The following is a 22,908-nucleotide window of genomic DNA, read 5'->3' as shown; positions in this document are numbered from 1 at the left end:
ATTACTTCCTCATTGCAGATCGGCTGCTTGCCCACAGATCTGTGGTAAACCACTGGCTCTAACATTCCCCCATTTTTGAGGCAGAATTAAATATCCGTGAAATCCCACATGAGCCCACAGTGCAAATTGGCACGAGACACCCATCCAGCTTTTCAGGCTACTGCCTGCTCATTAATGTACACAATTTAGCATAACATGCAGTAGCCTGTTTATCTATTAAAGCTTGGCAGACAGACAGATGTTTAGACATCAAAAGTAATTTCGCTTGCTGTTTGCTGCCAAAGTCAAATTCCATTACAGCTAAATTTTCCCAATTGAGATTATTTTGCAGCAGTTTCCTCTTTCCCTCCTCCCTCGCTTTACCTTGCATCAGCAGAAAGCCTGGCATCGATTGTGCCATGCCCTGTAGATTTAAAGTGGTTGTGCTGCTGGCATTCAGTCCTTTTTCTGGTTTAGTGAAAACAGAAGCAATTTCTTTCCCCATTATCAACCCTGAAAATAAATGCAATGTTCTTCTTCTTTAGCATTTTTAAAGAGCTAGAGGAATGAATGAAAGCTGGAAGCAAAACCTTCCAGTACTTGGACTGTTCCATCATGTAAACCACCAAATGTGCAATATAAAACACGGTATACTTAGAAGTCTGTTTTAAACATCCTAAGGGGGAAATTCAAGTTGAGTTCCCACTCTGGTTTTCTCTGCACTCACTGTGTTTTTGTTTAATCCACGTTTGCACATTTATCCAAAATGCATGTGTATTCTATATTTCATTATACTACTGTTGTGAATGTGCTGTTTCTCAAGTCAGCTCCACACTGCTTGGAGTTCTTCTGTTCCTAATTAAACCAAGATGTCAGCACCTTTGTGTAGGGTAAAGATGTCAACACCCCCTGGTGTGTGTACACACATACCCTCCAACATTTCTCTGAGGAAAATAGGGAGGTCCTATTCTATAACAACCACAACAACTCTGGGCAGATTCCACCTATATAAAAACATAAACAAAACATTAAACATTTAAAAATTTAAAACATTTAAAAACTTGCCTATACAGGGCTGCTTTCAGATGGCTCAGGGGTTGCATAACTCTATACCCTCCATCACTTCTCCAAATGAAAATAGGGACATCCTAAGGAAAAACAGGACATTCCAGGATCAGATCAGAAATTTGGAGGGTCTGTACACAAAACAAAAGTGAACTGAAGCTTTGGGGATGGGAACAGCTTGGAGGGAAAGAGATATAAAACTTGCAGGATGGGGGAAACTTCAATGCTCTCCAAGGAGGTAATGTGGACACATCTTCAGAGTCTTCCCAGTGTGTGCTATTAATTTTCCAGGAAGGCGGAAACACCTGCACATTAGATTGTCTGTGGGGCAGATACATTTGTGCTAATAAAGAAAAGCATCCTGGAAGGCTGGCATCCATCCAGCCCCACACTGTACTGTCCCTCAATCTGCTCCCATTCTTTATACCAAAGTGTGATGCCCCAGAAAGTCCCTTCCATGTGCCTGAATCAATGGGCTGTCTGCACTTCCACTGGTCGGTCTCCATTAGATCTTACTTCAAACTGCCCCCGCGTCTTCACTCTTCCCCATCCTCTTGAGGAGCCAGAAGGACTTGGACTTTGTGGGACCTGCATTGGCTTTCTCCTAGAATCCTGAGGTCCACCAGCGGGCACCAAGTGCAAAAAGCGGCTTGAAAGGAAGGGCCGGTTTATGGTGAACATGAAGAACAAGAAACATCTGAGTCATCTGAGCCCAGGGATTTCTTCACAGTAGCAGAACTGAACTCCCTGTGAACCAGCTGACATATGGGGAATTCAGTCTTGCTTTAGCTGCTTCCCTTGCGTGTCCCACACATGTTTGGGGCATGAAAACTACCTCACAGGCCAAATGGAGAGGCCTGGTGGCTGAGGTTTGGCCTAGTGGTCGGAGGTTCCTCACCCTTGCAGTAAAATGTGCACCTGCAGATCTAAAGCCACACACTGCCTCCTGTTTTGGTGTTAATCCTATTTTTCAGTCTAAATTTATAATTTCTTCTTGCATGTAAGGTGCTTGGGGAGGGTCACAGTTGGCAGAATCTTATTAGTATATTATTTTCGGACTATCGGTTTTGTATCTCTCAGTGGTCAGAATGGTTGCCCGAGGCTATGAAATGTAATTAAATTCTTGTCCTTAACTTCACAGTTCACACAGCGGCAGCCAGCCCACAAGATGAGAGGTGAGAATTCAGCCTTCAATAATTCGCTTCTTCCCCCATCTGGTTGCTTAAAATAGGAGCTTTTAAAAAAGGAAGGAGTCAAAAACAAATTGAATGGTACCAACTGGTGCTGTAAATCAGGTAAATGAGCAGAATGACAAGGGAAATTTGTCAGGAACTGATTAAATCATGACTGCCTGACATGATCCAAGGATCTTAAAAAAAGGGGGGGGGGAATCATCCAGTGATTGTTGAAAAGTAGTCAGAAGTTCATGAAGAAGATAATACCTCAGACCTATCGCTTTGCATAACTAGGCAGCTGTCTACCTTTTGGCAAAGCGTGTTCTCCTTCATGGAGAGCACGTGTTGCGGTGGGGGCTGCCAGGACACTCCAAAGTTGGGGGCGGGCTAATTGTACATTGGCCACTGATGCGATTGGGGCTTCTCTTGTTGTTGGGAAGAAGTTAATGTTGCCATTTATTGATTGACAGCCAGAAATGCTAAAACTCCTTGCACGAGGCTAGGGCTTCCTCTTTTCGACCGTGCATCGGATTGCTCGTCCCCCCCTCCCTAGAATTAGGGTTGTTCGCTTTGACCTTGCTATGCCTGTCATGGGGTAATCTGCTCTTGGGGCAGGGGCCTGGTAGGAATTTTGTCAATCTGGCTGATTGGCTGGGGCCATTTGGTTTTTGCCTACTGCGTAGCAAATCGTCACAACTTGTAAGGTTGCGGTTAGGCATTGGTTTATGGTTTGGTTGGTTGAGGGGCATGGATTGGCTGTGCCTGCCCCTCTAATGCTGCTGCTGCAAGGGATTCCGTTAAAGGAATTGGGGGCTAACAATTGCTTGTCCACTCTGTCAAGGGGGCTTGGGCCATAGCAATGAGCTCCTGGTTGCATTTGGGGTGAGGGCAGGTTCCCTGCTCCGCGTAACCCCAAGTGTATTCCCCTATTCTGACTTTTGCATCGTGCGGAATGTCAGTCAGTCCCCCATGGTGGGGGCAGATAGTCGCAACCAATGCCTAAGCAACCACTCACAAATTTGTATTTCAATAAAGTTGTGGCCAAAATTATGCCAAAAATATTAAACAAAAAATTCTGTGTGATGTGTGAGTTATTGGGGTGGCCCTGGGGACCTCGACACGCAAAGTACCCTTGGCAGACATTATTATTATTATTATTATTATTATTATTATTATTATTATTATTATTAAAATTTGTATACCACCCTTCGCCTGTAGATCTCAGGACGTTTCACAACATAAAAATACAAGATAAACACAAAATACATAAGAAAAAGAAATCTTAAACGACAAGGCAGCTGAGAGCTATTGTTTGGTTTTTAGCAGGGCGAAAGAGGCTTTGCGACCTTAGCTGCCCTCAGCAGCCCAGCAGAAATATCTCTGTCATTTTGGGATGAAATGCCCCATGGGAACAATGCACTACGGAGCATCATCATTCCCAGGGGCTTTCTTGTATGTGGACGGGGTTGGCTGCCATTGGCTTCAGCTGCCTGGCAGTATTCCTTCTGTAATTTTGGATGCAATGCCTCAAGAGAATGACCAGGCAATTTTTGAGAGGAAAATGGCCGCTTCTATTTATCTGCTTGAAAGATAAGGCCGCTCAGCCGGAAGTTTGTACATTTAAACCATTCCAAGTATTTATCCAATGTTTCAGGTAGTGTTTTGCCTCGTTCCGTGTGGTACAAATAAAATGCCATGGCTGATTACTGCAGCCCAAGACACTTGATATAGGCTGAGGCAGGAAGAGGATCAGTTTTATGATTTCAAAGGAAATGCCACCCATTTGTTTATCTGTAATTTGCCTGGGTGAAACCGGGGATCCTAAATCAGCAGGCCCTTTGGTTTTTTTGGTTTTTAGATGCTTATTTATTTTATGCTCTTCGACCAATTGGTTCTGAAGGTGATTAACCAGAGAGAACCATCAGTAAAAAGTATACAAGATCAAGGTATAAGATATTCTGGGTTTTTTTTTAATGTTTGAAGTTTTATTATGTTTTTATATATGCTGTAAGCTGCCCAGAGTGGCTGGGGAAACCCAGATGGGCGGGATATAATAATAATAATAATAATAATAATAATAATAATAATAATAATAATAATAATAATACAAACAAATGAAAGATGGCAATTAAAAACATTAGACTCCTCTCTGATCGCACCATGCATTCCACTTTAGACAAAAGAACTCTCTTGCCATCTTCAAACCTACCTCAAGAGTTTAACCCTACACATTTACTCAAGGACATCTGTTTCCCCCCTTTCTAATTTGTTTTTCTTGGAACACTGAGCCCTAGAAAGCATTTGGGGTGCCTCAAAAGCTCGCATAAACCTTGTTTGGTCCTGTTAAATAAGCTTGCGCAGAAGAACATTTAGGAAGAACGTACTGTTCGTTATCACCGGCTCTGGGAAATGATACAACCAACTTTATTTAGGAGCTCCTTCAACTTAATGGCCTTCATGGTCTTTCGAAAGGCCTTGAGCCAAGGTGGCTGGTGTTTTCAGCTACAGCTGAGCATCTCCCAGATTGTCTCATTCTCAACTTAACAGATGCCTTTGTTGGAAATTTGGATTGACTACTTGCTGAAAGAAAGATCCACCGCTGCTGTCAAGTGCTGCCCTCTTGCATAACTCCTGGTACCAATAAAGGAAATAATAATATACTATTGCACAAGTGACACACACACCATGGACCACCAGGAGAATATTATTTGAGAGTGAATGTGATCTGCAAATGAAACATAATTACACAGCTGCTGAATAGGGCTCCTTGTTGCTTTGAAATGTAAATAGAATGTAAAGTGCTGATTACTCCGCAATTACAAAAAAAGGGACTAGCAATAATCCTTGTCTTTGGCAAATGAAGCACTTCCCCTTCTTTTTAAAAAGTTGGGAAGATGTTGTGGCATGGAATGAATATAATGGACCATAAACATTTCAATTAACGTGTCTGTTACTGCTGCACTGAATGGTGGAACAGACAGTCACGAGCATTTAAAAGATAGAGAGAACGTGCCGAGGCTTTTAGAACAACGAGCAAAAGCAACAACAGATATATCATTAAAATGATACTGTGAGCTTTGTTCTAAAGCATATGTTTAATTCATAGGGGAATAACTGGCTTGTCAGTACTTGACATCTCGCTCTATTTTAATATCTGAGCATTTTAGAAAAACTGTGCGATGAACTTTGTATATTTTTGTTAGGTGGTGGGGGCAAGCGGAAAGTGTAGCTTATTCTGCTGTTGACATTCCCCTTCGGGAATGTTGAAAACTGCCGTATACTGAGTCAGACCATTGGTCCATCTAGCCCAATATTGTCTACACTGATTGGCAGTGGCTTTCCAGAGTTTCAGATGGCTCTGTACCCTACTTGGAGATGCCACGGATTGAACCTGGGACCTTCTGCTTGCAAAGCAGATATTCTGCGGTTGAGCTGTGGACCCTCCTCCCACTGGAAGAGTCATTTCCTTGGCCATTGCTTTGTTGTTGTTTAGTCGTGTCCGACTCTTCGTGACCCCATGGACCAGAGCACACCAGGCAGTCCTGTCTTCCACTGCTACCCGCAGTTTGGTCAAACTCATGTTCGTAGCTTCGACAACACTGTCCAACCATCTTGTCCTCTGTCAACCCCTTTCTCCTTGTGCCCCCAACATCTTTCCCAACATCAGGGTCTTTTCCAGGAAGTCTTCTCTTCTCATGAGGTGGCCAAAGTAGTGGAGCCTCAGCTTCAGGATCTGTCCTTCCAGTGAGCACTCAGGGCTGATTTCCATAAGAATGGATAGGTTTGATCTTCTTGCAGACCATGGGACTCTCAAGAGTCTCCTCCAGCACCATCAATTCGAACCGGCAAGCCACTCCAGTATCCCTGCCAAGAAAACTCCATGGACAAAGACAACAGGCCATTGCTTAGCCAGGTGTAAATGAAATTAACGCCAGCCAGTTACTGGCACAAGAAGAAAAAAGAGGGGAAATGTTCTGGTCTTCTTTAAAGCCAAAGGTCAAGAGAGGTTGTACCTGAATCTTAAGCAATATTAAAATTCAGCATTTGGGCCTTCAAACATTTGGGCCTTGTTGCAATTATGGTACTTTATAATTTACTATTCTAGTAGCAAAAGCCTTTGAATGTATATTAGTTTCAATGTGTCTGGTAGCTTTACTGCCAGTTTGGGATAAGAAGCTGCAATCTGTATTACACCTGAGGCATGAAATTGCTTCTCTCCCTTTCCCCAAATTATCAGAGTCTTAAAACAAATAGAAAAGAAGTTATCATCTAGAAAGTTAATGTCACAGTTGGAAAGTCGGTCTCAACATGCTGTTTGGCGTCCCAGCCTTCAGTAATTAGGCAGATCACAAGCCTTCATTGATCAATAGCAATGTCCCCGGATTAGTAGCAGCACCAGGAATGTTGACACCATCAGAATGACATTTCCACATCCTTTTCTATTGTAATTTTATTTTATTTTTATTGCATTTATAGTTTACCTTTTCCTCCAAGGAGCTTGATGTAGCATACGTGGCTTCCCTCCTCCTCATTTAATCCCCTCAACAACCCTAAGAGGTAGGTTGGGCTGAGGTCACCCAATGAGAGCTTCATGGCTGAGTGGGGATTTGAACCCTGCTCTACTGGGTTGTAGTCCAGCACTCTACCACTATGGCACACTGGCCCTCTAGTGGATACACATGTCTGGCAATCTCCAAATACAGTGGTACCTCGGGTTAAGTACTTAAATCGTTCTGGAGATCCGTTTGTTAACCTGAAACTATTCTTAACCTGAAGCACCACTTTAGCTAATGGGGCCTCCTGCTGCCGCTGTGCCGCTGCTGTTCTCACCCTGAAGCAAAATTCTTAACCCGAGGTAATATTTCTGGGTTAGCGGAGTCTGTAACCTGAAGCATATGTAACCTGAAGCATATGTAACCCGAGGTACCACTGTATGTAAATTAGATAGCAAGGTCAGGTTCACGACAACACTTTTGAATATGCATAACTGTTCATACCTTACTTCAGGCACCCGCAAACTTGGCCCTCCAGCTGTTTTGGGACTACAATTCCCGTCATACCTGACCACTGGTCCTGTTAGCTAGGGATGATGGGAGTTGTAGTTCCAAAACATCTGGAGGGCCGAGTTTGGGGGTGCCTGCCTTACTTGAACCACTGGATTTTTTGTTTGCTTGGTGACGGACACAAGGCTTCCATTTTCTGGATGGGAGTAGAAATGCTTCTTTCCTCCTATAGCCACTTCCTTACTCCTCCCTGCCTTACTCTTGGACTCTTGGAAAGTGGGGGAGAATTTTGTTGCACAGTAGCTAATAAAGTGTAGTGCTTCTTATACTTGTTCAAGATGTCTGGGTAAACGTTTGATCAGTGGCATGCAGTCCGTGGACAAGCGGAACTTGCCTCATCCCCACGTTCCTGGTAAATTAGACACACATCTCCATGCTTCATTTCCAGAAGGGAAATCCTTCCTCCTCTTCCCTCCGCCTTCTTCCTCCTCCTCTCGGTCCTCCTTACTTCCTCCTGAGCCTCTGTCTTCTTTTGCCGCTCTAGCCAAGCTTCTCAGAGGGCTGCGCTCCTTGCATGGGCAGCCTTCTTCAGGTCTCCGACTGGGCAATCGCAGCCACCTCTCCTAGACTGAAAGAACAGTGCCCCACCTTTCCCATAGGGCGATTGCAGGATTGGAGAGGGGGCAGCGCCACCCCCTGTCTGGTGTCAGATCGGTCTTGGTCCTCCAAACGGGCTTCTTCACCCTCCACCCCCAGGACAGAGGGGGTTGTAACGCAGGGGTTGTAACCACTCCGTGGTGTCTGTGTGAATACTATCATTGTTTCTTTTTTTAAAAAAATCTTTTTATTAGTTTCAATTCACTATACAACACCAAACTATCATATTGTTTCAGTCATTTTCTTCTCTCTCTCTTTTACCCTCTGAGCAGAGGTTAACATATACTCCTATATCATAACACACGAAGCACACATGCCCGATGGGTAAAGGTAAAGGGACCCCTGACCATTAGGTCCAGTCGTGACTGATTCTGGGGTTGCGGCGCTCATCTCGCTTTATTGGCCGAGGGAGCCGGCGTACAGCTTCCGGATCATGTGGCCAGCATGACTAAGCTGCTTCTGGCGAACCAGAGCAGCACACGGAAATGCTGTTTACCTTCCCGCCAGAGCGGTACCTATTTATGTACTTGCACTCTGACGTGCTCTCGAACTGCTAGGCTGGCAGGAGCAGGGACCGAGCAACGGGAGCTCACTCCGTCACAGGGATTTGAACCGCCGACCTTCTGATCGGCAAGTCCTAGGTTCTGTGGTTTAACCCACAGTGCCACCCGCGTGGGTAACAAAGTTCAAATGCAAAACGAGTTTAAAAAATGATTAAAAATGAAATAAAATCCCCATTCCAATTATTAAAAGAGCATGGGGGGGGGGAATGTCCAGTTACCTTCTAGTGCTCTTTGTCGGAATGCCAGGACTTGCTCATGAATGGCACTTAGGGACAACAGGACGTTTAAAACTGGCCTTGATTGATGAAAGATCAGGTTGTATCCTGGGATGCTGCACAACAGCACCAGTCAGACGAGGGGAGGGAACCTGTAGCCAGCACCCCAAGCATGAATTTGTTCCTCAGAATATGATAAATTATACAAACGTCTAACAAATTAGCACCCAACGTGTAAATCGGATTCTTTTACAGCAAAACCTCTTGGGCTGGCTTACGAGAAGAGTGCAGTACCCATCTTCACCATTAGATGGCTGCAGTTTACATTTTTCTAAGGCTCTATGTAAAAAATAAAGATACACCTAGTTGTTTATAAGGCCATTTCAGTGTTTCCCAAACTTCTTTCCTCGTTCTGCCACAGCCACTGCTGTGGCTTCCAATTGTGAGGGTTATACAGACATGCAAAAGTTTTTTTAAAAGTTTATTTAAGTTAGAGTAAGTGAGAGAGACGGTGAGAAAGGCTATGCTCAGTGTTGCATCCCAAAATAAGCTTATGGTTTGCCTTCCCCAGACGAACCATACGTGGTAAAACAAGAACTGTGGTCACAGCTTGTGGTTTGTCTCGAGCCATGTTTCCCAAACTTGGGTCTCCAGCTGTTTTTGGACTACAATTCCCATCCCTGACTATTGATCCTACTAGCTAGGGATGATGGGAGCTGTAGTCCAAAAACAGCTGGAGACCTAAGTTTGGGAAACTGTTCTGGAGGAAAAAATCATGAGCTTGGGTTTGGACATAATGCAAAGCCAAACCAAAGCTTATCCCCAGGTAGCATGGCTATGGCAGGACGAGGGGATGAGCCAAGCGGCGACCATCTTTCCTCTGAGAATCAACACATTCATGCTGAACCATGGTTTGGATTAGCGATATGCGCCAACCAGGTACACTCTATAATCCCTGCTTCTCCGTAGGAACAGAAATGTGTGGTGCTGTTGGCTTTAATACTGAAGGAGCTTCCTAGTGTGGGAAGCTGGCTCTACGAAGGGGTTTTTTCAGACTGTTTGATTATTATGAATACTGGGAATTCACATGCACTTTCTCACTGCTGCTGGTTTCATGAAAGCACAGATGGTATTTTTGAATGAGTGGCTGCCTGTGCCAACAGGTCTTCGTGCTCAGAGATGCGGTTTTGTTGACTGATGCATGAGGGAAGCTGCTAGCAAGGGCAGTTGTTTTTGTAGGGTGAGGGTTGGCATAAAGGGGCAGCCTTTCTCTTTGAACACCCCGTTTCCCTTGGAAAAACAAAGCTCTGGGTTTTGTTTCTACTTTTTATTTTAATCCTTAAATGCAAATTATGAACGGTTTGCCTCCATCATGCACAGGGCGAGATCCAGATACTCAAACACCTGCCCCCCCCATTTTTCCCCCTTGGAGGATGCCAGTGGCCTAGGAAGGCACCATTATAGACCAGGAATAGGAAATGCCACACGAACAATTCTTGCACCATAGAGACACAATGCTATACTTGTTCCTGATACCAGACCTGAATGTGATTTTTATTGTAAGAATCTTTAGCTGTTTTGAGAGACTTTCAGGGGTGAAAATTGTGTGTGCGTGTGGGGGGGGGATATTCTAAATTGATGGATGGATTGATGATTGTCTTTTTATCCCACCTTTCTTCTTTAAGGAGGTTGAGGTGGTTCTCCTGCTCCACATGTAATTCCCACAACAATCCTGTGAGGTACGGTAGGCTGAGAGGCTGTGACTGGCCTAGGGTCACCCAGTGAGCTTCATGGGGGATTTGAAGCCTGGTCTCCCAGGCCTTAGTCCGACACTGTAGGCACTATACCACACGGCCCCACAACCCTTTGCCACACTTGCCCCCCACAAGTAACACATGAAGAGAGCTGCAGACTCATGGTCCAGCCGTGGTTCAGGATGATGAACATGGAGGAGTGTGGGACACAGAAAATGGAAGGAGCCTGAAAACAACACCTCATCTTTGTATGACATTAAGATGATCTCTGGTATCTCCTGTCCATTAGGAAAAAATAAAACAAGAAGTTACCTTATACTGACTCAGACCATTGCTCTGTGTTGTCTGACTCTAGTGTCATCTTGTATTATCTTACAAAGATTTCATGGTGGATATTATTCCCTCTTTCCATACCGTAAGAACATCTCTTTTTGCTAGCATGCCATGCATTGAGCCATATATTGAAGCGCTGCCCAGGGTTATAAGCAATATAGGTTACGACCGAATGCTATGAGCATCTTCATGTTTCTCATTATCAAGCTAAACGCTTTTGGTAAGGAAAGCATTAACATTTGCAGCAACTTATCATCAATTCTGAACCAGACTTTTAAAAACAAATCTGCATTCTTCCATAGAAGACCATATTTCTGCATTTGGCTGCATCTGTTCTTGAAACCCCAAGCCTTTCTCCTGACTAATTTTAAGATTAATTCAGCTTCAGGTGCTGAAATGGCCACTTGAGGGAGCCTCTACATGCCAGGAGGAGAGAGAGAGAAATCTGCATAAAAGAAATTGCTAATGGAAACGCGCAAGTGAGTCACTTAAGGGTGATCAATCCAGTTCAGGGTATGGCGCTGAAGACCAAGTCCTGTTGCTTCATGAATATATTCATGCGCTGTTTCTGCAGTCTTCCTTGCTTCAGAAAGTAACTGGAGAGTGACTGGACAACTTTTTCCTTCCTGATCATGACAATAGTTCTCTGAAAAAGGTAGAGGGGTGCGGGGGTGGGGATTGGATTGGATCCCTATTATTTCCCATATGAATTTATTTGGAGCTGCTTTCACACATACAGATTCATTTCCTGGTGTCTGCCACAACATGGCAGAAGTTTGTAACCCAAGAAAAGTCTTTAATAAAAACAACAATTTAAAAAACCCAAAATGGCAGAAGTTTGGGGTAGAACTTACCTATCTATTTCGTGAATTGATTCCCATGACACACCACAAAGTGATTTACAATATAATAATAGATATGAAAACAGTTAACGTTTATTTAAAAAAAAGTTGAAAAACAAATACAGGCAACTCACTCCTTGTGTGCGATTGGCATAATGTGACTTGTGCACACATGCAGAAAGGGGGTGGGGGCAGAACGGAGTTGTGCGTGTGGCAGCCAGGAACAAAACCCCCACATAAGCAAGTGTTCCCCTGTATAAAAGCAACAGCAGCAGCACATTCAGATCAGTTCAGATCCAAGATAGATTTCCAAACTGGGACAAAGATTCTAAGAAGACTTATTGAAAGAGGAATGTCTCTAGCAGGCGCTGAAAAGAAAACAGGGAAGACCCTTGTCTGAGTATGCAATGGGAGGGAGTTTCAAAAGGTAGGTGCTGCCACACCAGAGGCCTGATTCTGACCGAAATTGTGTGGAATGGAGCTCCTGACTGGAAGGTATCTGTAGGATGCCCTCTCCTACAGAACACATTGATTGGTTGGGAGTGTAGGGGACAATTGAATATGATTGAATATTGGCCTCAGGCTAATAATAAGGACACATAGGTAATCCAGTCACAGCATATAGTCTTAAAATTCGCCACAAGAATCTTCATTGTTTTTAATAGTAATCATGTTTCCCTCCTTTTAGAAAGAGATTTAAAATAAAAAGTCTTAGTTTTTGGATGAATTATTCCCTTTCTCCAATTTCCACAATTATCTCAGTGATGTATTTACTGAGCTTGACACACACAATCGCTTTGCGAAGTCTCTCTCAAAAAAAAGGGTCATTGGTGAAGAATGCTCTGAAGCATATACTTACTTTATTTAGTTGTGTATTGCATTTATTTTACTCCACCCTTCCTCCCATGGGAGAGCAGGATGGCATTATGTGCAGTGAAAAAAATCCAATCGAGTTAAAACATTTAAAGCAGCAATTATGAAATGGTATCAGTAGAATTGTTTAAAGATGCAAAGCGCAGCAGGTGAGGAATAACAGGGCATCTACTCTAAAGCTGCTTCCCTAAAGGACCAGACAAATAAATGCATCTTTAACTGTTGGCAAAACAATGCTGGGAGATAAAACACAGAGAGTGCTGCCTTGAAGAAGGAGCTGTCCCATCGCAAGATTCACAGCAGGTAAAATAAGGTATTTTTTCCTTGCAGCACATTTTGTATTTTTACGTTGTGAACTGCCCTGTGATCTTTAGCTGAAGGGTGGTATACAAATTTAACAAACAGTTGAACTATGGAACTTGCTCCTGCACCAGCTTGGCCACCAACTTAGACGGCTTTAAAAGAAGATTAGATAAATTCTTGGAGAATGAAGTTACCAATGGCTACAACGCATGATGGCTATGCTCTGCTTAGTTTGGAAGTGGATATTCTGAATCCCAGGTGCTGGGAAGTGGAGGAGGGGAAAGTGCTCTTGTGCTCAGGTCCTGATTGCCGGTTTCACAGAGGCATCTGGTTGGCATGGGAACAGGATGGACCAGGTGGGCAGTTGCCAGGCTTTTCTTCTTATGTTCTTATGCACCTCGGTGCAAAGGGGGTCATGCTCATTGGGTAGGACAAGAAGGTCACCCCCCCCCCCGAATTTAAGGCACAAGTCAGTAGGTATCAGAAAACGCAATCCTATAAGTAGCTTGACCCCAAGCCATTCAGGATCTTAAATACTAAAGATGAATAACACATTGAATTGTATCCAAACATTCTGAGATTTATGTTTCCCATTTACTGTGTTACAAATGACCTGGCTTACCTTCCTAATAGTTGTAGAAGCTGGTTACAATTTACTGCAAGTTGGTGTATGATCTTAACAGATTGGAGAACTGGGCCACAACAAACAAAATGAATTTCAATAGGGACAAATGTAAGGGTTCAGCACTTAGGCAGGAAGAACCAGCTGCACAAATGTTAAATGGGGGACACCTGGCTTGCCAGTAGTAGATGTATAAAGGTTCTAGGCGTCTTAGTAGGCCACAAGCTTAACATGAGTCAACAAGGTGACACAGCAGCAAAAAAACCCTAATGCTATTCTAGGCTCCAGCAACAGAAATATAATGTCCCAATCAAGGGAAGTAATAGTATGACTATTCTGCCTTGGTCAGGTCAGACCTGGAGTCCTATGTCCAGGTCTGAGCACCACAATTTAAGAGGGATATTGAAAAGCTGGAACGCGCACAGAGGCAGGCAACCAAGATGATCAAGGGTCTGGAGATAGGCCTGTCTTGAAATATCTAAACAGCTGTCACATGGAAGATGGAGCCAGGGGCGAACGAAGGCATTGTGACACCCAGGGCGGGGCGTCGCCACGTAGGGCGCATGTGCGCCATCACTACGTACGACGCATGCACCGTACGTAGCAACACCACACATGCACTGTACATAGCAGTTTGCTGGCGGCGCTGCTCCAGCGCTATACGGATGGTGCCGGGATCCTCTGCTCGCAGCTGCAGCCATGAATGGAGGATTCTCCGTTCACGGATCTTGCGGTGACCGAGGGATCCTACCGCTGTCCATACGGCGCTTGAGCAGCGCTGGCAGCAAACTGCTATCTACAGCTCACGTGTGGCATCATTACGTACAGCACATGTGTGTGATGCCACACGTGCTGTACATACCGGTTTGCCGCTGGCTCTGGGATCCTCTGCTTGTGGCTGCAGCCGCAAACGGAGAATTCTCCACATGCAGCTGCGGCATCGTGATGGCTGCTCACACCGCTGCAAGCCCCCGCAGGGTGCCTTCTTGTCAGTCCCCCAGACATGGCACCTGGGGTGCCCGGCCCCCCGTTGCGATGCCACTGGATGGAGCAAGCTTGTTTACTCCTGCTCCGTTGGGTAGGACCCATACCAATGGCTTCAAGTTACAAGAAAGACAATTCTGACTAAACATTGGGAAGAACTATCTGACAGTAAGAGCTGTTCAACAGTGGAAGGACTTCCCTGGAAGGTGGTAGACTCACCATCATTGGGGGTTTTTAAAGCACAGGTTGGATGGCCATCTGTCAGGGATGCTTTAGTTGAGATTCCTCCATTGTGGGGGTTGGACTAGATGACCCAGTCTACCGTTCTCGGAAATATGCATGCATTTTACAGTTTGGAAAGGTGAAACAAGTAGTTCAGTCCCATAACTAGCAATGTGATCTCCAGTCTTTATCTTACATAAAAAACCTTGGAAGTAGCAGCCTAATCCTCTTTGATAACTTGGTGATATAATCTTGTGATGTAACAATTTATCTTGCACCATCTTCAAAAAGGAAAACAGTCAAAAATCTGGAGCTCCCAATTCTACACTGTCTCTTATACCAACATATGGTTTTTAAATATAGACTTTTGGGTTGCATCTGATTGGGATGGTTATGTAGAACATTCACAGCTGCATTGATGGTGATGGTGGCTCTGTTGTAGGTGCAAATAATAAAGTATTGATGTGGATTTGTTCAAACTTACATTTTAATGTTGTTGTTGATGATGATCTGGAGTCATTGTCCTGCGGAGCTTGCTTTCTCATCAGACTGACAACTACTGCTTTGGACCCTGCTGTTAGAAGCCCCAGTAATAATTCCTAGATTACTTGTTCGAGAAAATGATGAGTCACCTTCTGTGGGTGCATTAAGGGGAACCCAAGGTCCACTTCCCTCCCCGAACATGACTGTTTCACTTGGAGCTGACATGGTACCTAAAATAGAATTGCTTTAGAAGATAATTAGCTGAGGCTTCCAATCAGGATTATCTTGAAGATGACTTTGAATGTGATTAAGAGACATGTCCAATACAGCATATTCTCATATTGGCATCACACCCTGTATCCTATTTTTGCTTTTGAGGAGGTGGGGTGACAATCAGGATGGCTGCTTCTATTTAGGACATAAACAATAGCTGACATTGGATTGTATCTTGATATCAGTTGTTTTAATCTCCGGAAATAATGTTTCAAGCATTGGTTGCACAACAGAGGTAAGGATGAATCTCTTAATAGACTCTTGGCGTGTCCAGAGTAAGAATTGTGCTGGTAGTTCCATGTCAAAATTCTCAACAATAGGACTTGAAAAGCTTCTCGTTAGTTTCTGAGCATGAATTAATTTGGAAAATGCCTCCAAATCATTAACCAAATCTCTTGGGGCTAAGTCCAATTACCGGTAGACTCATTAGAGAAATTTCCTAATCAGTTATTACTATACACTCGATGGCCTTAAAAAAAAAAAAAAAGACTCTGAAAATTTCATTTTCACTGCTAAATATGCTTCCTGTCTCCTAGTTAAAACAATATTAAAATAGATACAGAATTAAGTCCTAAATAAGAAGAAATCCAGAGCAGTGAACAAATAATTGAAAAACCCAACCTCCAATAGTTGATTCAGACTGCTCTCTTAACAGCACAATCCTCTACATATCAACTTAGAATTCTCAGATACAATTGGAGGAGTAGATAAAAAGTCTGCCTCAGAGTTGGCAGTCTTAAGACAATAGACAATGTTGCTGGGCCTCAGCTTCCCTGAATATTTCCTAGAAGAATCATTCACCCTTGGGCAGTGGCCTTCAGCAGTTGTCTTCCAAGTACCAATCTCCTATGAATGTCTGAGTGGTGGAGCAAGACAGATGGAAGACAGCTTGGCCTATGGGAGGAATGAGGGGCCTGTCACTTTCTAGATGTTTTTGGAGTCCAACTCCCATCAGCACCAACCAGCATGGCCTGTGGTCAGAGATCATGGAAATTGTAGACAACGTCTAGAGCAGTGTTTCCCAACCTTGGTCTCCTAACTGTTTTTGGACTACACTTCCCATCATCCCTAACCACTGGTCTTGCTCGCTAAGTATGATGGGAGTTGTAGTCCAAAAACAGCTGGAGACCCAAGGTTGGGAAACACTGGTCTAGAGAGCCACAAGCTCCCCATCCCTGATCTAAGGACCATCCAAATTCCACTTGTGAAAATGCAATGGATTCGGCTCTACATACCTTGAAGGTTTCATTTCTTTGTGCTCCTTAAGGCCAACTGGGAGTGCATTTTTTAAAAGAATTGTACATTTCCAGTGGCTGCCTTTGACATGCCTCTAGAAAGCCCACAAAGTCAAAAGTGTGTAGCTCCCCTCCTGTACAAGTCCACCAAGACCCCAAATAACTTCCAGAAGTGCTCACATGTATGCTTTCCTTCCTATTCCATTTTATTCCCTTAAACTTCTGGTGCCTGCCTCAGTCCCTTAGGAGGAGGTGATACAGAAACTAAGATATATGAGAAGGGCAGTTTCCTGGTCCTGGAAGATAGCCAGGCTATGGATAATAGGACCACAGCTGCAGTGTTGTCCGGTCTAATACAATACAGAGAATTAAAGCAAACAAACCCTATGATGATTACAATGCCTCGCCTCTGTATATGTGAGTGCTGAGTCAAAGATTTAGCTTGGAACTTATTTTTGTAATTCGGGGGTGAAATGGGGAGGGATTCAGGAGACTGAATAACACCTTCCTGTTTCTTCTTGGGGAGGCGCCATAGTGGTAGAGCATTTGATTTGCAAACAAAAGGGTCAAGGTTGAAACCCTGGAGAATTTAATAATAATAATAATAATAATAATAATAATAATAATAATAATAATAATAATAGTTGTTGTTGTTGTTGTTATTGTTATTTATTTATACCCCACCCATCTAGATGTGTTTCCCCAGCCACACTGGGCGGCTCCCAATATAATATTAAAAGCACAATAAAACATCAAACATGAAAAACTTCCCTAAACAGGGCTGCCTTCAGATGTCTTCTAAAAGTCAGATAGTTGTTTATTTCTTTGACATCTGATGGGAGGGTATGCCACAGAGTGGGTGCCACTACCGAGAAGGCCCTCAGCCTAGTTCCCTGTAACCTTACTTCCTGCAGTGAGGGAACCGCCAGAAGGCCCTCAGAGCTGAACCTCAGTTGATGCCAGCCATTGTCCATCATAAATGAACCAGCTCTCTTAGTATACGGTACCTTCCTGGGTTCTCCAGCATTGACTTTGGAATGTCAATGTGCTGTCACATAGCCTCGTTTCAACTGAGCCATATCCTTTGGAGTATATGGTTGCCCACCTGGCTGACCGTTGTATTAGCTCAGGGCGAATGCCTTCTCTGCTGCTTTCAGTGCTGTCTCCCCACTCCCCTCCGGCCACCCTCCAAGTTAGACTTTCTATACATACGCTGAGAAAGTCGCCAAATCTCCTCCATGATCACAGCCTGCAACTGGGGGCTGTGCAAGTGGGAGGGCATTCTTTGCTGAACCAATCAAACAGGAGAATCCACAGTGCTGTTCTCCAGAGTGAAAAAGCCACAGCTGTTTTTAAGGTTCAACTCTCTTGAATTCTGCTGTGCTCCCACAGGAAGCTGCCATTGCATAAACATGGGCGAAATAGTTTTCATTTTGTGTGCCTCAGCCTTTTTAAAAAAGGGAAAAAAATATGTTTTTTTCCAGGCCACCCTTTTGCTCCTGTCGATGATGACCGAGCAAAGCTTGCAAGGCTGAGCTCTATAAATACAATCTGCAGAGCTACTTCAGTGTAAATTACAAGGACGGCTGAGTCAGCTGCAGAAGCAACCTGGCACAGATGGCAGCACAGCCGCTAATGAAATGCCACAGTAATGCGGGCAGAGAAACACTGCGACCAACTGGGAATGGGCTCTAGCAAACAGGAGCGAGGCTGACAAGACAGGAATCCACACGACAGTGATCTGGTGGCTTAAATCGAATTGGATCAGCAGCATCCAGCATACCAAAGCCATTTTTGGAAAGGGGTAAGCTCTGCACCGTCAAGGTGAGTGGAAGCTAGGAACTGGGAATAAATCCTCTTCACTCTGCATTTAAATGCAGGTGTTCCTAATTAATTCACACTTTTCCAGAAACAATATGTAAACTGAGGCACAGCCGTCCTTTAAATTTCCTGAAAGACCTATATTGGCTCCCAGTACGTTTCTGGGCACAATTCAAAGTGTTGGTGCTGAACTTTAACGCCCTAAACAGCCTCAGTCCAGTATACCTGAAGGAGTGTCTCCACCCCGATTGTTCTACCCGGACACTGAGGTCCAGTGCTGAGGGCCTTCTGGCGGTTCCCTCACTGCGAGAAGCCAAGTTACAGGGAACCAGGCAGAGGGCCTTCTTGGTAGTGGCACAAGATGTCAAAGAGAAAAACAACTACCAGACTTTTAGAAGACATCTGAAGGCAGCACTCTTTAGGGAAGCTTTTAATGTTGGATGCATTACTGTATTTTAATATTTTGTTGGAAGCTGCCCAGAGTGTCTGGGGAAACTCAGCCAGATACTTCTTCAGTATCTGAAGAAGTGTGCATGCACACGAAAGCTCATACCAAGAACTAACTTAGTTGGTCTTTAAGGTGCTACTGGAAGGAATTTTTTTTTTTTGACTATGGCAGACCAACACGGCTACCTATATGTAACTGGAGCTGTGAGAAGTGAGGTTGCAGGAACCAGGCAGAGGGCCTTCTCAGTGGTGGTGCCCACTCTGTGGAATGTCAAAGAGATAAACAACTATCTGACTTTAAGAAGACATCTGAAGGCAGCCCTGTTTAGGGAAGTTTATAATGTTGGATGTTTTATCGTGTTTTTAGTATTCTGTTGTGAGCCACCCAGAGTGGCTGGGGAAACCCAGCCAGATGGGCTGGGTATGTATGTATGTATGTATGTATGTATGTATGTATGTATAAATAAATAAATATTTATATTTAAATTTGCATTTCCAAGAATTTTTTTTGTTCAATATTGGCTGTAAGTTACCCAGGTCTAGGATAGCAGTTGCCAACATGGTGCCTACCTGATGTGGACTGCAACTCCCATGCGCCCCAGACAGCATGATCAATGGCCAGGAATCATGGTAGTTGTAGTTCATAACATATGGAGGATACCATGTTGGCTACTGTTGAAGATAGGAACTTCAAGGAAGGGTTGGTTGACATCTTTACTACAATCTTTACCATTAACCTGCCTATGTCCCATCTGTAGAGCTTCTGCCCCATTTCTTTAGAAAGAAGAATCAGGACAATGATGCAGACCAGCAGTCTGCAAGAAGAGGCAGGGTGGTACACGGCATCCCTAATGTATGACTTAATTGTGACCTGTTTTTGTAGCCAAGCTAGGCTACAATAAAAAGCTTAGGAGATTCAACAGCTGTCAAATCTTCAGTGTACCCATCTTGGGTGCTTCAGGTCCCATTAAGGGTGTGAGACATGACATGTTACTGAAAGGTATTGTGTTGCATCCAGGTATAGTAAATTACCAAGGCATTGTCCCCAAGAGTATAACCAAGTATCAGTGTAGGTCCTTCCCCCTCTTTCTCATATTGGGACTACAACAAACTCTGCAGCAGGCATGTGATAAAAGGCCTGCCAGAAATCTGTATATAACATGCTTAATAATAAATCATTTAGGTGTGTGGAGCCAGAATTCAGTAACTGAGGGTTGTTGGTTTTTTAGCATGCAACATATGGTGTCAGACTAGGACGGCTTCCAGGTACAGTAGACCAGAGAGAGTTCCACTGCTTTTGAAACTGAAAATACTGCAGAGAATTGGACTGGAAGGACCAGAGTCAGATATGTGGCTGCCATCTACAGCCTTCAGAGATGCTCATTTAGTAACGAGCATTGGTCCAAGGGGGCGGGGATGTCTGCAAACTGTCAGTATCCAATGGCAAGATTAGAAAATGGACAGAAAACAGCTAGATAGAGCACACTGTTTGAGTCCTGCTACAGTCCAAAGAAAAAGACATCCACGGAGTGGGTGCGTATTTCTTTGTGAAACAGACCAAGGCCCCTACTGAAATAACAGATGAGCTATTAACCCAACCACTGTTCATGATAGGGGATTGTTTCTCTGCAGCACAGATGGGAGAAGCTGTGGTCATCCAAGCATTGTTCTTCCATCTCCCCTGACCATTGGGCATGCTGCCTGGGGCTCATGGGGGTTGTAGTTCAATAATATTTAGAGGGTTACAGGTTCCCTAACCCTGCTTTTTACAGCTAGGGATGGTATTCTTAAGGGGCAGGTTCTTATTGGAACCATAACTAAAAAGCAATACAAGTAAAACCATTAATAGAAGGTGGATTGACTCTGGACAAAGCTATCAGGCTCATGAAGCATTGAAAGAGCATTCAAAACTTATATATGACTCCAGGATTCAACAACACAATGCCTTTGGGGGTAGTGGCACCTTTGAGGTCTTCCTTTAATGCCCATTAGGTCTTTAAGCCCCTGCCCCTCCCATCCTTGGTGTGGAGGAAAGTGATTTGCTTTTGTTACCTTTTCTCCCTCAAAAAGTACATAGAGATGAAAAAAGAAGTTGGAAGGGTGACACAGGATGACCACGTGAACCAGGCCTCCAATAAGGGTTAGGGTAAATGATGGCAAACATTACATGGGACATTATCCCATAACTTTTTGTTGATACCGACTGGCCCTTGTGCAAGACAGTAGTTGGCCAAACCTCAAACAGTTGTTTGCAAGATGTTTTCAAAAGCAAGGGCAAACTTTTGCTCTATATTGGTCCCCAACAGAAGAAAGAGCTGGTAATTATTGCCACAGGTTTATTTATTTCTAGAATGCACTACTGCTGATAAGCCATTTGCAATCCCACATTAGCTGTGTGTTCTCAAATGTGCCTCAGCTCTCTAAAACAATTCATTACAAAGACCTCATCAGTCCCAAATCAAGCAATTTCCCTAAAATATGCTAAGGAGGCAAGTCCAACGATCAACCAAACCCAGGCTTGATTTACACATATTTTGAGTGCAATTTATTTAATGCTTACTAAAGCAAGATTCCAAAGGGCCCAGATATTACCTAGTAGTCAGAGAAGGAAAAAACCATGAGCAACAAGAAACTGGGCCCTGGGTGGTGTCATTATATAGTTTGATCACTAGGTTGCACTGGATTTAATTGATTCTTGTGTGATCTAGCTCCCTGGCTGGTGCATCCTCTAAACTGCCATCAGAGCCAATGGTATGAGGGGTTTTGTTGTTGAGCCAACTACCAACTTTAGTCCTCCAGCAATAGGAGTTCACAAACCTGGTAGTTGGCTCTCGTGTATCCTCTCTAATTAGTATGAGATATTTTAGCATCCTCAGTGTTCTTGCAAAGCTGAGAGGCATAAATCATCCAGCCAGATGATCTGTTCTTTTTAAAGAGACACCATTAATTGCAACAGATCCCCTGAGGAAAACAAGAGACTTGAGAGATTACCTAACCCGCAACCAAAATGCTGATACAGCTCAAATGATTCCACAAGTGGCAGTGAAAGCTATGCTTTATTGTATTGGATAAAGTTCTCAGTTGATTTTCTGCACCATGAAGTCTACTTACAGAGGTTCACCACACAATTCAGAACCCTGGACAACCACAAACAGAGGACTTGCGGCTTTAGAAGTTCACCTCCCCAATAGATGGAAGGCAATGGCGCCAGAAATGGGGGTGCAGTGGACAGAACAAGGGCAATGGGTGCACTCCAGCTCCTCCCATCATTCAATAGCATTCATGTCTGGGTGGGCAACAGTCAAATCCCAAATCATTGTTTTTAATCATTGCATTTGAACTTCCTTTATAAACAACACTTAAGCCTAGCCAAAATAGTCACTTAAGGGGGCTGTGAATCAAAGATACATTCCAGGTTAGCATTAGTGGGTGTTACCATTTAGCACTCTAACCACAAGGTACTGTAGTATTCCACAGTTTGGGTGCCACAACAAAAAAGGCCCTGTCCAGTGTCTAAGCCAAACATGCTTCTGGGACATAAAACATGGACAGGCTGGTGGGAAGAGGCAGCCCTTCGAAGTACCCTTTAGGGTCTGATAAATAACAACCAACATTTCAAATTGTTCCTGGAAGTTAAATAAATAAATATTGATGGGTTGGAATTACGTCTGCCTCCAGCTTTTGAGAAGTCCTTGAGCAAGTTGCCCTAAGAAGGCCCTCCTTTCTGGATGGAACAAGCCACCTCTCCACATTGTTCTTGCTACCTATGTGCTTGCCTCTCTTGGCCAAATCAATACTACCTCACATAAAGATGGGACAAGCTATACAGATGTTCCTTCTCCAGGGATTGGTAGGTGGCCCCTTATTGGGGCACGGGCATCAGCAAATACAACAAGCATGCCCATCCCTGGCACCAGCCCTATTAAGCTCAGCACTGTAGCCCTTCATAAAAGGTAAAGGTAAAGGGTACAGGCCAGTCTTGACAGACTCTAGGGTTGTGCGCTCATCTCACTCTATAGGCCGGGAGCCAGCGCTGTCCGCAGACACTTCCGGGTCACG

The 22,908-nt window shown here is 44.0% G+C and overlaps 1 long non-coding RNA gene across 1 annotated transcript; it reads left to right on the top strand.

Annotated features, from left to right (window-relative positions):
- The first annotated feature begins 10,223 nt into the window (after nt 1-10,223).
- Nucleotides 10,224-11,180, top strand: LOC309374248. Its single transcript, XR_014170449.1, has 2 exons — nt 10,224-10,964; nt 11,127-11,180. It is a non-coding gene; the product is annotated as an uncharacterized lncRNA (long non-coding RNA).
- Nucleotides 11,181-22,908: the final 11,728 nt, after the last annotated feature.

This window comes from Podarcis melisellensis, assembly GCF_964234715.1.
Source record: "Podarcis melisellensis genome assembly, chromosome: 7".
NCBI classification, from domain to species: Eukaryota; Metazoa; Chordata; class Lepidosauria; order Squamata; family Lacertidae; genus Podarcis; species Podarcis melisellensis.
This window is presented reverse-complemented; position numbering and strand designations above follow the sequence as displayed.